This window comes from Adiantum capillus-veneris, chromosome 7, assembly GCF_014529385.1.
Source record: "Adiantum capillus-veneris isolate H3 chromosome 7, ASM1452938v2, whole genome shotgun sequence".
Lineage (NCBI taxonomy): Eukaryota > Viridiplantae > Streptophyta > Polypodiopsida > Polypodiales > Pteridaceae > Adiantum > Adiantum capillus-veneris.
The window spans coordinates 52,277,864-52,297,740 of record NC_140937.1 but is presented as its reverse complement, the minus strand read 5'-3'; the positions used below and the strand labels follow the sequence as shown (position 1 = coordinate 52,297,740).

At 48.9% G+C, this 19,877-nt stretch overlaps 1 protein-coding gene and 1 pseudogene across 1 annotated transcript in view; both read right to left on the bottom strand.

The window, feature by feature from the left end:
• Positions 1-19,877, bottom strand: part of LOC147453852 (cyclin-dependent kinase-activating kinase assembly factor-related / CDK-activating kinase assembly factor-like protein) — a 119,932-nt gene that overhangs the window by 77,121 nt on the left and 22,934 nt on the right. The gene's annotated exons all lie outside the window — the stretch shown is intronic.
• On the bottom strand, positions 12,087-18,208 carry LOC147453853 (uncharacterized; annotated as a pseudogene).

Here is a 19,877-nt window from a genome sequence, read left to right as displayed (position 1 = left end):
ACCTGTGTTTCATAGTCAGCAAGTCAGCGTTTTTTAAACAGTAGCAAATCAGCGTTTTTGGGACAGCAAGAAGTTAGTGTCCTTAGCATTCAGAGCTACATCCAGCAGATAGAAGTCGTCGCCATCAAACCGAGTTCCCCATTGCATCATAGCCTCACAATTTGTATTAGCATCTTGTACCAGATTGTGCAATCAATAGCGTTGTCACGTGACACATCCAACCCTATGTGTCCGTGGACAAGCTACAGCACAACAAGGGTTCAGTCATTCCAGTCAGTCTAGATTTAGAAGTGTTCTGGCACTTTTGTGAGTCTGTTCGCAGACCGTGCATGCCCAGGCACTTAGTGTAGATGCATATCCTCTGGTTGCACACAGCATGATCATAGGCATTCCCATCAGAATCCTTGAGGGGAATTTTCCAGTGAAATTAGCCTATTTTCCCTATTTTTCATATTTTTCACTTATTATTTTTAAGTGACTTTTGTTGGAAAGTAGGTAGGGCAAATTGAGTAAGTTTGTATATAAGCAAACCTAGGCCAACACTAATTGGCAGAAGAGGCAGCAGGAGCACCATCGCTCAACAGGCAACTTCTCAGCAAGAACCTCCCTTGGTGGCGTTTTTCCTCCAAGCACAGACTTCCCTAGCCTAGCGTTTTTCATGCAAGCAACCCTCGCCACAAATCCCAAGCATTAGCGTTTTCATCAGCAAGCTTCATCGCCCAGAAGACCTCAGCCTAGCGTTTTGATCCAGTTGCATCGCCATACCACCTCATGGCCTAGCGTTTTCAAGAACCCCCAAGTCGCCCCCATTTGCATAGCGATTTCAGCAGATAAAGAACTGGCAGTTTTCAGCCTTGGCCGCCTCAGGACCAGCAAATTTCAGCCCGCAAGAAGCAGCCCACAATAGCGTTTTTGATCCCATCAGATTTCAGCCAACTGCGTTTTTGAATAGCAGGTCAAAAGCAGCAGATTTCAGCCCATTGCGTTTTTGGACAGCAGATAGAAAGCCTCAGATTTCAGCCCTTAGATCGGTCTCGCCATCCCCGTCGTCATCATCGATCTAGCATAAACTTGCATCAGTCACATGCATCCACTTTGTACCGGTTTGTGCAATAAATAGTAGACCACTCTCGCCGACAAGAGCGGGGCCTTCGGAGGAGGGTTTTACAACGTCTCTGGTGTCGTATTTCTCTTCTCTCTCTATCTCTCAGTCTCATACACTTGCACGCACAATATCCATTCACTTTGTTTGTAATCATTGCACTCTCTTATTAAGAACAGAAGGCTCTCCCTTCCGTAAGAACAAAAAGGAACATTGAGCACAGTTCAGAGCACTCATCTTGAGCAAAGTTCAAACATTCATTCCGCTGCACCTTACAATGGTATCAGAGCTTTGGCAGTGTTCTGTATCACTCAAGGAAAGAACCGCAAGAATCACAAGATTCTTTTTTTTTGCTTGTTGCGGTCGCACGAACCCAAGTTCACTTAGGCGTGTCGATTCCTAATCGTGTTTTTGAAGAGTGACAGGAATTCCAGGAAAGAAGGGCTTGTCCAGCCTCCCCTTGTGCCTTTTTTTACTCATGGAGAGCGGACCATGCACTTAGCAGCCAGCCAATCAACGTGAGGTGGGAAAAAGCAACCTTGGTGTGAGCGCAAGGCCGCCAAGGGGTGCGCCCGCGAAAAAGAGCAGAACTCGGGTGAAGAGAAGATCCTTCTCAAACACAAATTGCAAGCAAAAGAAAACCTCAAGAACCTCAAGACCCTCAAGAACCCAAGAACCCAAGACCCTCAAGAACCCAAGTTCCTCGTGAACTTAAGAACCAAAGATCATAGTGCATGGTCATCACCCGAAGGGATACTTCGCATACAGGTGATGAGCATGAGAGAGGCGATGAAGAATTTTTCCCACCAAGAGGTTTTTCCGACCCTCCCCCTTCTCCATCTACGCCACGAGTTGCACCAACTTCCATGGAGGCGATGGTCAAGGCGATGTTGGACATGATGACCCAACAACAAGTGAATCGCGAAGAGACTCGCGTTGCTCTGGCACAACAAGAAGCGAATCGCGCGCGCGAAGAACGAAACGAAAGAAATGCCATACAACAAGAAGCGACTCGCATTGCCTTGGAACGCGAGAGCGATAACGAAAAGAAAGAAAGCACAGACATGAGGAAGCTGAAGCAAGACGAGCGGCCTTGGAAGCCGATCGGGAGGCTCAAAGAGACATCCGCACTCAAGAATTGGTTCGACAAGTTCTTGCCTCGAAGTCTGAACCAGCCAAAGATGTTGGTAGTTCTTCAAGTGGCGCAAGCCGTGATGCGGACTCCAACAACCCAGTCACAAAGAAGTTGACTTTCAGTAAGTATGATAGTAAGATGGATGCTACGGTTATTCATTCTTGGTTGCATCAATTTAATGCTTATTTTGTGACAACTAAGAAGACAAGGAATAGCAAGGTTTTGACGGCAGCTATGTACCTTGCCAGTGATGCCATCAATTGGTACCATGCATGGCAAGAGGCACAGTTAGCCGCACACCTAGAGGAAGCTGACGAATTCACGCTCCTTTCCTTCAATTGGGCTGATTTCCAAGACAAACTCAAGGCGCGGTTTATGCCACCTCAGTACCTTGCACGATTGAAGGAGATTGGTGTGCTCTCAAGCAAAATGGTATGCCGGTTATGTCTTTTTCTAATCATGTTTTGCAGCTAGGTACTCAATTACGCAAGTCGGATGATGAGCGCAAAGAGACATTCCTTTTTGGGTTAGACGAATATATCAAGTTTGATGTAGAAGTCTTCGATCCAATCGATTTCAACAAGGCGGTAGCGATTGCTCTCGCGAAGGAGATGAAGCACAACAAGGGAAAGCCTAAGGAAAACAAGACTTCCACAAGCACCTCTCAGACTTCTCAAAACCCTCAAAACGGTAAGAACGGTAAGAATGGTAAGAACAATAACTCTTCTAACCAATCTTCCAAGAGTATCTCAGAAAAAAATTCTTCCAATGAACCTAAGGGTAAGGCTAACACAATTGCTAAACCTAAGCTTACTCCATATGAAAAGGTAGCATAAGGAATTTTAGGAAGATACATCACAACCGATCTTGGCTCTCGAGCCTAGGTCCAAAGAACCCTCACAGGAAGTATTATGTGTTCGCATGATTAGTACGCACGCATTGTACGAGTGTTTCATTCATGATCGTTTTTTGTATTTTAGTTAGCGTCTTTATGTGATCCCTTTTCCTAGGCATGACATATTGTACGTTGAGCACGTTTCACTCATGGATGAGCACGGATGTATGCGGATTATTCATGAAAAGCTGAAAAAGTATGCATTCACGGAAGTCACATTCCATGTCTCTTCCTTGGCACGACACATTCGTAGAAAGAGCACATGAAAGTATGAGCACCAAGCGTGGGCATTTCCATTGTGTTTTGCCACAGTTGATTGATTTAGATCCGCACGACAAGATTCGATCTCATTGTTTGCGTGTGTGTGGTGAACGGTTTGGCACTCCGTCTATTTGTTCATCTACATTGCATGCACAATCTTTTAGGAAGACAAGATTTTTTCCGGTCACTTTACATGGAATAGGTATGTTCATGGTTTTGTGTTGGAAATGGTTTCAGGAATTTTCAGCCATGGAGATTCTTGAGGGAGAAAGAAGCATGAAGTTGAAGCATCGAAGGAGCCTCAGAAGACTTTGTGTCGCTTTCGGCGCGGCCCAAAGAAGCAAGCTTTGCAAACCTTTATGAAGTTCAAGTATTGCACGACCCACGCATCAGAGTGGGCCGGCGAAGAGTCCCTTCCAGGATTCCGAATGCTATTGGCGATCTCCCTCGACGCCATACAGTTCGTTACCAGTATCTCATTTTGAAAAGGAGAGGATGTCACGTGACACATCCAACCCTATGTGTCTGTGGACAAGCTACAGCATGACAAGGGTTCAATCAGTCCAGTCAGTCTAGATTTAGAAGTGTTCTATCACTTTTGTGAGTCTGTTCGCAGACCATGCATGCCGAGGCACTTAGTGTAGATGCATATCCTCTGGTTGCACACAGCATGATCAGAGGCATTCCCATCGGAATCCTTCGGGGAAATTTTGACATTTTTCACTTATTATTTTTAAGTGACTTTTGTTAGAAAGTAGGTAGGGCAAATTGAGTAAGTTTGTATATAAGCAAACCTAGGCTAGCACTAATTGGCAGAAGACGCAGCAGGAGCACCATCGCTCAACAAGCAACTTCTCGGCAAGAACCTCCCTTGGTAGCATTTTTCCTCCAAGCAAAGACTTCCCTAGCCTAGCGTTTTCCATGCAAGCTGTCACGAGGACGTGGCAGTTATTAACCATGTCACAGAGATGTGGCAACTGCTAACCTTGGTTGTTGGTTTCTTTCCAATGGGGTTTATTTTATTTGTTTTGAGACCCTCTTTTTGAAGTAGCAAACGGTCGGACATTGTATGGCCAATGTGAACGGTAGATTCACCCGCAGACGGGAAGTGGTCGGCACTGGAATTCGTATGGTAAGAGGATGTCTAGGCTCAAAGCACATAGTTACAGGGGACGGGGGGGACGGGCCCTAGGGCCGGGGAACGGCCGTAACCGGGCCGGGAACGACTGGGAACGCCGAGGGACGGACGGAAAACAGGCCGGACGGGCGGGTCGCAGGGGGGACGGACCGGGGACGGCCGGGGCCAGACCGGGGTCGGACGGACCGGACGGGGACGGCAGGGGTCGGATTCAAAAAAGTGACCGTTTTTTACCGTTTGCAACGGCTCTGTGCAGCCCCAACTGCTATATTTTTTAAGCCTTGGCCCTTGGGAGGCTATAAAAGGCTCCCTTGGGCCTCTTAATACTCATAGTCTCAATGCTCAATGCTCATTCCATTTCCCTCAAGCTCAAGGCTCAAGTTTGAACTTTGAAGCTCTCCTCTCCCTCTTCTACCCACTTTGAAGCTCTCCTTTACTCTCTCTCTCCACACAAGCTCTCCTCTAACCCTTCTAACTTCTAAGCTCTACTCTCTCGAGTCTCTCCACCATCATGTCATCTCAAGCCAACTCCACTTCTCAAGCCGCTTCTTCTCAAAGGAGGCCCGCCGTGCAAACGTGGTCGTGGTGGGATGAAGTCGACTTTAGCTCGCGTGGCAAAGGTGGCGGTGCAAGACCATGGACGTGCAAGCTATGTCCATACAAGAGATCGGGTGGTTCAAACAAAGTGCGAGCCCATCTTCTTCATGAACCCGGTCACGAGGTGAAGTTTTGCCCTCATGTAGCTCCCGAGAAGAGGTTGGATCTTCTTGAGAAACTCACGGTGTATGAGGTTGCGGAAGCGGCCAAGAGGGGCCGTTTTGTTGCCGTTGATCCCTCCGCCACGGCGACACCGCGAGAGCAAAGGGAAGCCAACCTTGACGACATCAATCGAACCTTCAAGAGCCATGGATCTACACCGTCCTCTTCCCTTCCGCATCGCCAAACCACTCTCAACGAAAATTGGAATCCTAAATTGAAGGAAGAGGTAGATAGGTCGGTTGCCCGATTCTTCTTCCACGACCACATTGCCTTCCATGCTTCGCGGTGAGTTTCCCTTGGCATATGCACATTGCAATCTTCCATTTTGTATTCATAATGGGTTATAATTTCTCGACTCTCCATACTAACGCAACATGCTCTATTTTGTGTGGATAGGTCTCCATACTTTCGAACCATGGTTACGAAAATAGGGGAATATGGCTCCTCTTATGTGCCACCTTCATCGGAGAGGCTTCGCACCACCCTTCTTGACAAAGAGAAGCTTGCCGTGGAGCAAGCGGCCCAAGCAACAAAGGATTTGTGGGAGACCAATGGCGTCTCTCTTCTTGTAGATGGATGGAGCGACACCCGCAAGCGGTCCATCCACGGGGTGGTGGCCTACTCTCGAGGGGAGATGTACTTTGTGGAGTCACATGATGCATCCGATAGTGGCAAGGCCGCCGAGATGCTTGCTACGGAGTGGACAAGCACCATAGAGATCACCGGCCCGGAGAATGTCCTTTGTATGGTTGCAGATGGAGAGGCGTCAAATAGGGCAGCCGGAGCTATCATTGAGGGCATGTATCCCAGCATCCATGTCACATTTTGCATGGCGCATTGCCTCAATAACCTCCTCAAGGACATAGGGAACTTGTCATGGATTTCACCCACCATTGGTGACGCCTCTCGAATTGTCTCCTTTGTGCTCAACCATCAAAAAGTGCGCCATGAATTCTCAAAGAGGAGCCAGTTGTCTTTGCTCAAATATTCAGAGACAAGATTTGCATTCAATTGGCTTATGCTAGGCCGCTTGTCTACATGTGGCGGAGCCTTAAGGGGCCTCTTTCTCAGTGATGAGTTCCAGGCCATGCCGGAGTCTACATCAGCAGTAGGATTGAAATGCCGAGAATGGGCCGACGACGCCGCTTGGTGGGAGGAGGTGAAGACTCTTGACGCCATGGTCAAGCCTATTCTACACCTACTTCGAGTGGTGGATGGCTTGCAGCCATGCATTGGCAAAGTCTACGAAGCCATGGATCGGATGATAGAGGCACTTGAGAAGCTTGTGCCTGACCCTGTTCAGTATGCGGAGATTCATGGCTTGTGTGAGTCGAGGTGGAATGGATACTACTCTCCACTTCATGCGGCAGCTTATGTGCTTGACCCTGAGTTTCAAGGAAGGCGTCAAGAGACCGACAAGGAGGTGAGCAAAGGATGGCGGCTTGCATTGGAGCGCCTTGAGCCTAGCAGTGACATTAGGCGCAAGATTAGAGACGAGCTACTCAACTACAGGCAAAAGAAGGGCTCCTATGGATGTGTAGATGCACAGCTTGATCGCAACAAGATTGGCTCGGTTTTGTGGTGGGAGGACTATGGAGGAGATGGCCCACATTTGCAGCGCTTGGCTGTTCGTGTCCTTAGCCAAGCATGTACCACTAGTTGCTTGGAGCAACTATGGAGTGTGTACAGCCACATTGCCTCTAAGAAGAGGAATCGCCTTGGCGTTCAGAGGGCCAATGATTTGGTGTTTGTGAGCGCTAACTTGCGCATGCTTGCCAAGAGCATCACACACAAGGCAGATCCTTTCACTGAGTGGGAGATGGCACAAGAGAATCCATCTATGGCCGATACTCTTTTGGAGGAGCTAGAGGAGGATTTCGAGCCTCAATGCGAGCCTCCCGAGCCGGAGCCCTCATACGTTGCTGACGACCTCGACTACGACGACGATGTGGAGATTCAGCAGGCGAGCACTTCTTGAGTTTGATGATCATTGATCACTCGACTCTCGAGTCTAGACTCTTGAGTCTACGACTCTACCTACTACATAGCCCTTTGTACTTTTTGTTATCCTTGAGGCCTCAGGCTTGTCCTAAGTCCTTTAGGCTTTTTGACTCTTGAGACCTTGTGGCATGCACTTCTCATTTTGTATCCATCGATCATCGATCTTTTATTAGCACATTTCAGCCTATATGACTCGTGTTCTTTGGTCTATTTAGTGTAAATTTATGGTCAAAGTGATGCTCTATGTGTGTGGCATGTGTGTAGGTCAAAAAATGCCAAAAAAACTCTCTTTTTTTTTTTGCCGTTCCGACCCCCGTCCCCGTTTCCTGACTTTTGCCGTCCCGACCCCGTTCCCGACCCCGACCCGCCGTTCCATGTAACTATGTCAAAGCAAGATCATATAGGTCCCGCCCATCACACTTAGCAAGTTGGTGGATACTAGGAAGTGAACTCAATTAAGGCGTAAAGTCAAGGTGGGACTACCAACAAAAAGTATCCAACAGTTGGGCCACATTGCACTTTTGGATGCGGTCCCAATGAGGATAGATGGTCAGAAGACCAATGGGAGCCCAACGGAAGCATCTCCTAAAATTTAGGGAACTGCTATTTTGGGCCATGAAATGTGTTCGCGTCATTACCTCCGGTATGACTAGGGGAACATTTTATAACTCTGCCGTGAAGTCAACTGGGCAACCGGTCAGGATATTTTTAAGCGGCGAACCCGAAACGGGCAAATGCTTGTAAATGCGCCAAGTGTCGAATTTTCATGCACTTTCCTCTTGCAGAAGAAGTGGCGCTGAATTTTATGCTGGGAGAGACCTCATTTCAGCTTTTGTCACAGGTTAAGAGCTATGGAGTGCTTCCTTTCCCTCTCATGTACAATGTGGTGCTAGGAGTGATGCCCTGCACACTACACACTGCTCTCTCTCTCCCCTACGTGCAGTTATGTGATGCCCCTCTCATGTACAGTGTGGTGCTAGGAGTGATGCCCTGCACACTACACACTGCTCTCTCTCTCCCCTACGTGCAGTTATGTGATGCCCCACAAGAGGGCTACTCATTTGACTGATGTACAGTTGTGTGGGTTCATGCTTTTGTGATGAGGCAAGAGCCTCCTTGAGCAGGAACAGGGGTAGCTAGCATTTCTTCGATCAGGCACTGGTGAGGGATAAAACAGGCACTGGTGAGGGTCATAACCTCACCGTACAGGTGCAAAATCAGCGCTGTGTATGCACTGTAATTTTACTGTTTTTCAGCCATACGGACGCCAAGACCATTGGGAATCGTGCCCCACTGGCAGAGGACAGTTAGGGGACTGTTTGGGGCTGAAAACAGGGCAAAAACCAGTAAATACAGCGTGCTGAATTTACTGTTTTTGGACAGGAATCAGAGGGTATACGCCAATAGAAGCGAGTTCCAGCAGGGGAATTGGTTTCGCGCAAGTTTTGGGGCTGTTATGCTGCCGAAATTTGGCCAAAACAGGCGGTATCTAGTGGGCTACAGTCAAAGGATTCCCAGGACTCTTCTTTGTACTTTACCCTCCTAAAGAATAAAGAAATACCGAAAGGGGCGCCAATTTTGGGGCTTACAGGTTGTCGGCGTTTGCTCGGAGCATTCTAGCTTCCGAGCCGTGTGTGTGATTAAGTGTTAATTCCCGTTACAGGTCTCCTTTGCAAGTGCTCTGTGTGTGTGTGTCTAAAGTAAAGAATTTCGGGTGAAAGCCAACGCCTACCGCCCTATGGGCCGGTTTCATGGTTCCATTGCCGGGACATCAATCACTTTTTCCTCAAAGAGTGAGCCTGGATTGGTCAAGGTAAAGACACACAGTGCAGGAACACGGGGATTACACTATGGCCAACAAGGGGAAGGGAATTATGGAAGAGGGTTCCTCTTCAAAGGACAAGCAGGAGATTCCTATGGTTTTTGAGATTGGCGAAAGCTCACGGCCACGTCAGTGTGTACCTCCTGTCAACGTGAATGTCCCTCTAGTAGTACAGGGCTTTATGACAGGGCAACTTGAGGATGATGCGTTCAAGACTCAGTTAGTTGCCGCGGTGAATGTCTTTTCGTAGCTGGTGCAGAATCCGAGGTTTATGGAATTCTTGCAAGCGCCACCAGTGCAACAGCAAAATAGGCAACCTACGCCGCGTACGGAGCTTGTTGATGCTCAAGCCCAGGTACTTCATGTGACGCAGGAGGGAAGGGAACACTCGCATGTTGCGGAGTCAGGGGCTCCAAAGCAGGTTCCTCCCGTGCTTGAACAGGTGGCTAGAACGCCTATTCCACAGGTTATGCCAGTTCAGCCTGCCACCTTTCAGACCCAGCATGCTGTCTTGAATGGACAGGGAGCTGGATACTAGGCTATGCACTCAGTTTTTCCACCACCCATGGTACATCCTGGGTATTTCGGGGGTGGATCAGTGTTCCAAAGTATGGCTGGTTATGCGTCTAGAAGTCAGCCGTACATGCCAGGAACAGTGTTCGGGGGTATGCAAGGCATCATGCCAAACCCCATGTATGGTAGTATCGGCATGCAGCAAGGTTTCCACTGCAACCAGGGTCAGTTTGGGGTGCCAATGGGTCATTTTGGCATGGCTGGTTTTTCTGGACAGCAGCCAGATATCGCACCTCTGACGCAAAATGTGAATGGCCAACACGTGCCGATGATGCCTAGTACAGTGCCCATGTTGCATACCATTCCGTATGACAATTTGGGGGCACTAGAGAAGCCGAAGGCTTACAAAGAAAGTGGTGCAGCGGTAAAGTTCAGTACCTTCAGTGGTTTCGAGGACAAGACAAAGGCACTCACTTTCCTCCAGCAGTTTGATACAGCTTATGCGGGAGGGAATTTTACAGAGGCCTCGAAGGTCAGGAAAGCTGCCACTTTCTTAAAGGACAATGCGCTTACATGGTGGACGACATTGTTAATGCAAGGACAGGCACCCGCCACTTGGGTTTACTTCAAGCAAATGTTTGCATCTGCTTGGCTATCAAATGAATTTGAAGCCGATGTCCTGACAGATTGGCACCAGCTTACGGCAGCTTCGTGCAAGAGCTTGCTAGAGTACAATAGGAGGTTTTGTAAAGCGTTACTCTCAGTGACCTCCTACAGATTTGTGCCATTGACAGAGCAGATAGAGAAGTACTGTTGTGGGCTGCCTAAAGGGCTACGCGATTACTGTACAAAGAACAGAGTGGCTACCCTTACTCAGCTTATGGAAGTTGCGAACACTTGTCTTGCCTTGTTGAAAGGAGAGGACAGTGGATTTCCGAGCAATGACAAAGGAGGGCAGCAAAAGAAAAATTCAACGAAGAAGCCCTTTGTGAAAACGGCTCCTGATGCGTCACAGGGGTCAGAAAAGGCCATCAAAGACAAGGATTCAGCCGGGACTTCTGAAGCGCAGGCAAAGAAACAGAAAAGGAAGCCTTTTGTGCGCAAGTCGCTCGAGGAAAAGAAGGTCCTAATGGCTGAGAACAAATGCTTTATATGCGAGCAGCCTGGTCACTTTTCTATCAATTGTCCACAAAGGAAAAGGCCAGCTGACTCAGAGGATAAAGAAGACCAGAAAGGCAAGAAGCCAAAACCCACGGCAGGTTTTGTGCCAGACATGGTGGGTGACAGGCCCAGCACAGATGCCAGTGAGTTATGCAGGGCATGGGGTAAAGTTAGGGATCATACGGCACTCATCTTCTTTGATCCAGGTGCCAAAGCCAACTTTATCTCACCAGAGTTAGCTATGAAGCTGGGCATCATAGCTGAAGAGATGGGGTACACAGCAGAGGCAGGGTTGGCATGTCCTGGCCACTCAGAGTGTGTTACTCCCATCATTGGAAAACTGCGTCTGCATATTCAGTCGTATGTGGACACTGAAGAGTTTTACATCATGCCACTGGAAGGTTGTGACGCCTTGTTGGGGATCCCGTGGATGTTCCAAGTGCATGGAGTCTTGGATGCCTACAACAAAAAGATCACTGTACAGCATAGGGGCAAAACTCACATCTTGGATGTAAAGCTTAAAGGAGAGTCAGTCCCTATTGTATCTGCTTCTGCTATCACTTCTGTAATAAAGAATCATCTTTCTGTGTACTTGATTTTTGCACGTGATGTCTCAGATAGTGATCAGTCAAATTTATCTGTGTTAGATAAAGAAAGGTCAGCATTTTTGCAAAAGTTTAGTGACTGTTTTTCTCATTCATTACCGTCGCAAATGCCGCCAGAGAGACTTGAGGACCATCGGATAGATTTGGTGCCAGGGTGTAGCCCGCCAAATAGACCTCCCTCCAGGGTTAGTGCGGCGCAACAGAAAGAGATTATGGGCCAGGTTGAGGAGTTATTAGAGAAGGGGCTGATTCAGCCTAGTTCTTCACCCTTTTGCTCCCCAGTGCTCCTAGTGCAGAAGAAGGATGGCTCATGGCGCATGTGTATTGATTACCGTGCGTTGAATAAGAATACCATCAAGAATAGGTTTCCTATTCCTCGCATTGATGATATTCTCGATCGTTTAGAGGGTGTTGCAATTTTCAGCAGGATAGACCTTAAGAGTGGGTACCATCAGATTCGTATAAGGCCAGAGGATGTGCACAAGACTGCGTTTAGAACGACATTTGGTCTTTATGAGTTTCTAGTGATGCCATTTGGGCTAACAAATGCTCCTGCCACGTTCAACAGAATGATGGACCGGATTTTCCGCTCGCATCAACAGTTTGTTGGAACGTTCTTCGATGACATGATAGTGTATTCGAAGAATGAAGAGGAGCATAGGCGTCACTAGACCATTGTGTTCAAAGAGCTGCGCAGTCACAGGTTACTTGTCAATCCTAAGAGAAGTGAATTCTTCCTCGAAGAGATTCACTTTCTGGGCCACATAGTCTCAAAAGATGGTGTTAGAATTTTTTACTTTTTACTTTTTTGGGCTAGAGCCGGCAAGCCAGCAAGGAACTGCCTTTGCTTCGCGTGCACGCAAACGAGTCAAAGACAAATACCTTGCGGACTTGCCGACAAAGGGAAAAGCGCTTCCATGCCGTATCGTGGCATGTCAACGGGGAATGGAAGCAAGTTTCCCCCTCGGGGGAGTAAAAAGTCTTTTCATGCCATGTTAGTCAGTCCATGTTCCCTTGTTAGTCACGCCACCCGAGGGTAACGTCGGGAAATCACCAAACGAATTCAGTGATGCATTTAAGGACCAAGGCTGAGAGAGAGGGACAAACCCTTGTAACTCACAGACCGTACTGAATCTTGCCCAGGTACTCCAGGATTTTCGCCTGGTAGAAAAAGGCCCCCGTCCAGCAGATGTCCGGTAGGACTGCCATACCCAAGGTGGGCGTCGGCTCAAAGGAGGCATCCCGATCCGGCCAACCATGGTCACCAAGGCCCGCTCGGAAAGCCCCAGGACCATGTTAGGCGGGACCGCACCGTACGCAATAACTACAAGCCCTACAAGCTTTCAACACCCTCACGGGCCAGAGCATTGTAGTATCGCGGTACGGCCCCGCAGAGGAATGCTGCAACGTTATCCGCATAGGCACTCCTCAGCTGCGGTCTACGACGACCATTATGGGCCCCACGGGGGACAACCCATCCTGGCAATCGCTTTCCGCTAATCTCCCCTCCCAGGAGTAACACTTCGGTATCTTCACCGCTCGGATTGTTTAACAGCCGTCTAGCATGTTCCAAACAGGGTCGTATTGAGCTTCTGAGATTGTCCAGTTCAGGGCACTGTACCAACAAGTGCGTAAGTGACCTTGAACCTTCTTCCATTCCGCATAACGGGCAAGTCCTCGACTGTGCCCGTTCAATCTTATCCTTAAGCCTTAAGCCATCCACTCTTGCTAGTAACAAGACTTTCTCCTCCATCCCACCGGGGTTCTTCCCAATGCTCTGCCTATAGAGGTATCCACGCGTGTCCTCATACTTCCTCTCGATATAAGGATCAAGGGAGACACATTGATGTGAGTGTTCCCAAAGCTTCCAGCTCTCCTGCCTTGCGGTTTCAACAGAAGCGCCGTTGATATACCTCTGCCCCCAAAACTTTGTCCTTTTACACCACTTCTTGAATTGGTTCCATTCTGGTATATTATTAACCAAATCTGCAATCCAAGTCTTTAGACCTGCGTACTTGGTAAAAGCTCGTACCCTCTGTCCTGCACAGTAAGCTGGTACGGGGGGGAGCCCTAACTCCCGGTGAAGAGTTGCTGCTGCCACAGAACTCGACTTCGCGGCCTTACCGACTACCCACCTCATTCCAGTTGCTATAAGCGTCTCTAATGGGTTCAACTTCCTCATGTCATGTGAGCCCATAATCTCCGCTCCATAAGTCGCCACTGGGAAGACGCACGCCTTGAGAAAGGCCAACCTTGACCACATCGGAATTTTCTTAGAGCATAGAAGGTGTTTATGGGCATATAAAGACTTACGTGCGCTCTCAATCCTATCCTTAAGGATAGTATCGATCGAGACTTCGCTGTCTATTAAGATGCCCAAGTATCTATATTCCGAAGCTACCTGAATCTCCTCAGGTCCGATGTGGGGTTTGAAGGCAATAAGTTCCTCAAGGTCCCCGTTGAACACGGTCGCCTGGCATTTCTTTATGCCGAACTTCATCCCCCACTTCTCCGCCCAACTATGCAATCTATCTAAACTAGCCTGCAACTCCTCCTTAGACTCCGCAAATAAAACTAAATCATCTGCAAAAAGCAGGCCCTGGATCTTCAGGAGTAGGCTTGGAATAGCCACCCCAAGGTCAGTCGCACTCTCATCCAAGATGTCATTAATGAATATATTAAAGAGAGTAGGCGACGCGGGACACCCTTGACGCACGCCACGGGCGATTTGGACCTCCTCACTCAACTTCGCTCCCACCCGCACTCTGACCTTGGAAGATTGGTACAAGGCTCGAAAGAAATTCAAGCAGCGACCTCCAATCCCTATGGCTTCCATCTTTAAAAAGAGCGCCTCGTGTGGCACTGTATCGTACGCCTTTTCAAAGTCAATATATGCCGCAAACGTCGGTTTCTTAACAACCTTTCGTCTGAGCACAATCTCTTTCAAGGCAATCACTTGTGCCACACACTCCTCCTGAGTCCGAAATCCGGCTTGACCACGCAAGAAGAAGTTTCTTTCCTCAAGTTTCACTGAGATCCTATTGATCACGAGTGAGGTCAAGAGCTTCAGAGAGATTGGAATCAGAGAAATCCCTCTGTAGTTGTCCGGATTAGAAAGATCACCCTTCTTCGGGATATACACCACTACCGAGGTAGATGATGCCTCCGGCAACTTCCCTGAATCAAACCAAGTACATAGCAGTTTGAAGACTGCTCTTCCCATGTCTGTATTTGGTTTAAATCGATCCGATCTAGTTCCCTTGTCTTGCATAAGGATCTTGAAAAATTCAGGGGGAATGCCATCTATCCCAGCTGCTTTATGCCGCTTGATCTTGCGGCATACCTCTCGAACTTCAGTCCATTTAATAGAGTCATTGATGTCCTCTATTCTAGGCCAAAGTCGCACAGCATGGTTTTGCCAGTGTTCTGGGTCCTTGCTGTGTCCGGAGGGATCGGCGAAGACGCGAGAAGCATGATCCTTCCAAATGTCTCGGATCTTCTCTTCGTCCGCCTGCAGCTCGCCGTTCTGGTCTCTTAGGGGTTGAGCGGGCCCTCCTTTTCTGCTCCCCCCTAGAACGGCTTTCATATGCTTCCACCAAGCATACCATTCCTTGCGTCTTGCCAATTCGACGCTCTTGAGCATGAATTGTTTGAGAGCCTCTCTCTCGCTTCTCTTCGTTTCAGCTCGCGCCTCTTTTCGGCATTCAACAAACTTCCTCCACGCCCTATCTTCACTAGAGGAATCACTCTCTGCATCCCGCAGAGACTTCCACGCTTCCCGTCTTCGGTTGATGGATCTCCGGGCTCTCGGGTCTAGCCTAAAGCCTCTATTAGGCCTCTTGGGGGGCCTTACGGAGAACGCACCAACATCTCGAGAGACTCTTTCAGCTGCCTCCTCAAAGCTCTTCGACTGACGGTTCACCGCCGCCTGCGTGATTTCCCCCTCCTCCGCTGCTTCTGGTAGGGAATCCCAGAAGTTGTGGTGTAAAAAGAGTTGAGCCGCTGGCTCAATTCTAGTCGCATCAATGGAAGTGGGGGGGGTGGTGGGGGAGGCTCCGCACACACCGCATCACACACCAACTTCACCTTAACAGGCCAGTGGTCCGAAACATCCACCGATCTCTGGACACTGGCATGGCCGAGGAATTGAAGGGCCAGATCATTGGCCAAAAAGAAGTCAATGTCTGATCGTCCTTTACCACGGGAAGAGTGATACGAGAGTCCAGAGCCTCTCGTTTGGACAATCTTAAAATCAAGGTCTTCATTCCCCAGCCATCTCTTCATCGGGCGCCGTCTAAGATTCCAATCCCCTCCGATCAGGAGAGGAAGGCCCTTTCTGCCCAACCTACGAAGCTTCGAAGCTAACGCACTTAAGACGTCTGCTCGCTCATCCACTAACTGCCTCTGCGGGACATAAACATTTCCATAAATCCAACCATCCTTCATATTTAAAGGGAAGAGTTGAACAAACAAGGAGTTTACGTCCGACATTCCCAACTCAAAGGATCTGAGCTCCTGGGAGACCAAGGTCACAAGTCCCCTGGCCCCTGGTTTATCAGACCCTGGCACTTGGAATGTCGAATACCCCGCCATTCTAAGGGGCCATGCACCCTGAAATAGTCGAGTCTCTTGGAGACCCACCACATTCCAAGTCTTTTGTAACATTATGTACTCCAACTCCCCCCGCTTCGACCGGAGTCCATTAATGTTAAGCGTGGCAAAGATCGGCGATTTCAACACTTCCATCGCCGGCCTCAAACGGTTCCTATCTCTCCTAGCGAAAGGAAGCGAGATCTTAGCAAACCACCTAAGCCTACTCTCCGATTGGATGACCTGGAGGACATCTAGGGCTGCTTGTTTACTAGAAGTGAAAACATCAAAGCGGGTGCTCCCCGTCCGATTGTTAAGGAATCGATCCAAAAGCTCAATACTTGCAAACAGGGAGGTTGATCTCAGTGCACGCCTCAAGGCCTTGCTGAATGACACTTCGGTGTGTTCATTAGCGCCCCAAATGCACAGCTTGCCAACCGTCCCTTCTGAAACACCCCTCCCAAGCCTGCCTCTCATCATTACCCGTTCCTCTCTAGCCGGCCTGCTTGGGGCGGTGACCGGGTCAATCTCGGGTACCGACAAGGATCTTAGCCTGTTGGTTTGAAGTTGATCGGCATTCATGACCTCAATGTACCGTACTTCCCTTGTTGAGTTCGTTCCATCTTGGTCTACGCCCCCGCCCCTCAACTCCTCAGGTGGTTGCCCTTCCGAGTTAACTGTGAGGCGTCCAGTCTCAGCCATAGCTAGTGAGTTTTGCTGCCCCGCTACGCACTGGTTCATCCCGTCCTTCCCGGTTTCTGTGAGTTCGGGTTCACCGTAGCAACGACCAGCGGGGCCCCGCTCCCCACTTTCTGGGGTGCTGTCGATCGCAGTACTCGGGGAAGCTCCCAGCGCCCGCCTCCCCGAGGGTACCTGGTAGCAGCCCTCTTCCACGTCAGCCCAGGTACCCTTAACTGGTGCTCTTGGATCGTTTATATAATATGGTTGTGAATTCATAGAAAATGCACGACTATACTTAATGAACAGGTTGTTCACCTTAAATTTGGAGGGGTCCGGGTTAGGTATGTCGTTCCCGGGGGATCGACCACCCACTTTCCGGACTATGGTTATCCTGCATGTAAGATTTCATGGTCACAACTGCCAACGTGTTGACGAATCAACTCCATCCTCTAAATTCGTGGATTCACATGAGGTATCGGTACAATCCGCACAACGTTTTGCTTCTCAATCGGTGGGCGAGACCGAGGGACAAGCGGGTCCTTGATCTGGGTGTGGTCCATAACGGTCCCGTGTTTAGCAAGACTTTAGAATCCACACCCTACTGTAACTCATCACGTAGTTGGTACACTTGCGGGTGGATCACCAAGCCCGAGGGTCCATGATTTTGGCTCGAAGTAGAGGGTGTTCCGTGAAATGGGATGGGTCAGGGGAACTCGGCGCCTCACCTCACCCGTCTCCCGTTTCATGGTGCACCCACCCTTCCGCAAGCGTTGACTGTTCCGTGGAGGGTGACATTGGCACCGCCCCGAGGGAGGGTGGATCGTGAAATGGAGTGGGTCAGGGGAACTCGTCGCCTCACCTCACCCGTCCCCCGTTTCACAACCCACCAGTCCGTCTCAGGACGTCACCGCCACCCCTTTAGTTTGGAGTTTACTCTCTCCGTGAGTCAAGGGGGGGACCAGCGGAAAGGTTACACAAGGAGCGCTTTCAACCCACCAACCTCAGCTGTATGAAACACCCATCCGCTGGTGGGTCGTGAAATGAAGTGGGTCAGGGGAACTCGTCGCCTCACCTCACCCGTCCCTCGTTTCACAGTCCACCAGTCTAGGTTCTGGTCTCAGGCCGTCACCGTCCCCCCTTCCGCTGGGTAAGTGTTTCACACTACTGGTGCGGAATTACGGCCAAAAGCCTCTCCCCCCAAGCGGTCCTCCAGGGATTATGTCCCTCTTGGCTACCACTGGTTGTGTCATGAGGTACATTCCTTCTCCCCTTGCATTCAAATATGAGAAGCCGAGCCTTTACACCTAAGGGGGTTGGTTGTAAACCGACGGAAAGTATCTGGGCGTTCAGGGTGTTCCCCCCTCGAGTCCGCTCGACATCCTTGTATGATTTTTACAGAACTTTCCCTGAATGGGTCCGTTCGACATTCTCGGATGATTTTTACAGGGCTTTCCCTAGGTCCGACCATCCTTCTTGCCTTCCATATTCTCCCAATTTCAACCCCACCCCGATCTAGCTTTGCAGCTCATACTCGTCTTTAAGGCATTATGATCACTAATGTCCTCCCCCCTCCCCTTTGGGATTTTACTCCTACACACGGCGAGGATTTTTCAACCGTACGTGGTCCCCCCATTGAGGTTTTGGGAAGCACTTAGTCGACGTCCAGTCCCGCCACATGGAGGCGGCTTCCCGTTGGGACCATGGTGTTAGAATGGATCCCGCAAAGGTCGAAGCTATCAAGACATGGCCAGACTTGAAGACTGTGCACGATGTCAGAAGCTTCTTGGGATTGTTTTCCTACTATAGAAGGTTTATCAGAAATTTTGCAGAGATAGCATCGCCTCTTCACGCATTGCAAAAGAAAGAGGTCACTTTCAGATGGACCCAAAAAGAGATTTCAGCTTTTAGTCTCTTAAAGGAAAAGTTGACTTCAGATCCAGTTATTGTTTTGCCAGATCTCAGGAAGTCATTTGTGGTCCAGTGTGACGCGTGTGGCAGTAGCATCGGAGCAGTGCTAATGCAAGACGGACGGGTGGTAGCTTATGAAAGCCGAATTTTGCAAGGGCCAGAGAGGACTATGCAAGTCTATGAGAAAGAGCTCTTGGCCGTGATTCATGCGCTTTCTAGCCGGAAGCACTACCTCTTAGGTGCTGATTTTGTTGTCCAAACAGATCATCAGACCTTGCGATACTTCTTGACACAGTCAAAGTTATCCGAAAAGCATATGCGATGGGCAAACATTCTTTCCATGTTCCACTTCCAGATTATGCATGTGGAAGGTAAGAAGAATGTTGTGGCTGATGCGTTATCAAGAAAGCCACAAATTTCAGCTGTGTCAATTCCTTATCATCATGAGTTAGATGACATGAAGGAACAGTATACTGCTGATGAAGATTTTGCAAGGATCTTTGAACAGTTACAAGAGGGGCAACATCACGAGCACTACCTCCTCAAAGATGGTTTTATGATGATGCACGGCAGACTTTGTGTCACTAGGCCACTGCGACATGAGGTCATGGAAGAGAGTCATGTCCCACCGTATGTAGGGCATCATGGCATTGATGCAACAGTTAAAGCGGTAGAGACGTTCTTCTATTGGCCTACCTTGAGGAGAGATGTGGATGCCTTTGTGCGAGCATGCATAGTTTGCCAAAAAGGTCAAGTTTGACAGGCAAAAGGCACCAGGGTTGTTACAACCACTGCCGATTCCGGATAAGCCATGGGAAAGCATTGCTATGGACTTTATCTTTGATCTTCCAAGGACACCAACAGAGAATGATGGTATATGGACCATTATCTGCAGGCTCAGCAAGCAAGCCCATTTTATCCCTGTCAGGAAGAAGATAAAATCTGATCAGATGGCACGCTTGTTCATGTACAATGTGTTTAAGTACCATGGTATGCCACAATCGATTATCAGTGATCATGATCCTCGCATGACCAGTTTGTTCTGGAGAGGATTGTTTGAGAACATGGGGACTACGCTCAAGTTTTCGTCATCGTTTCATCCACAAACTGATGGACAGTCAGAAGAGGCTAATTCTACTGTCTTAGATCTGCTGAAATGCTATGTGTCAGATAATAAGGGCAAGTGGGAACAGTATTTGCCTATACTTGAGTATGCGTACAATAATACGGTGCATTCGTCTACTGGCAAAGCACCTTTTGAGATTGTTGAAGGCGGCAAAAAGGTTCCTCCCATTTTGCATACAAA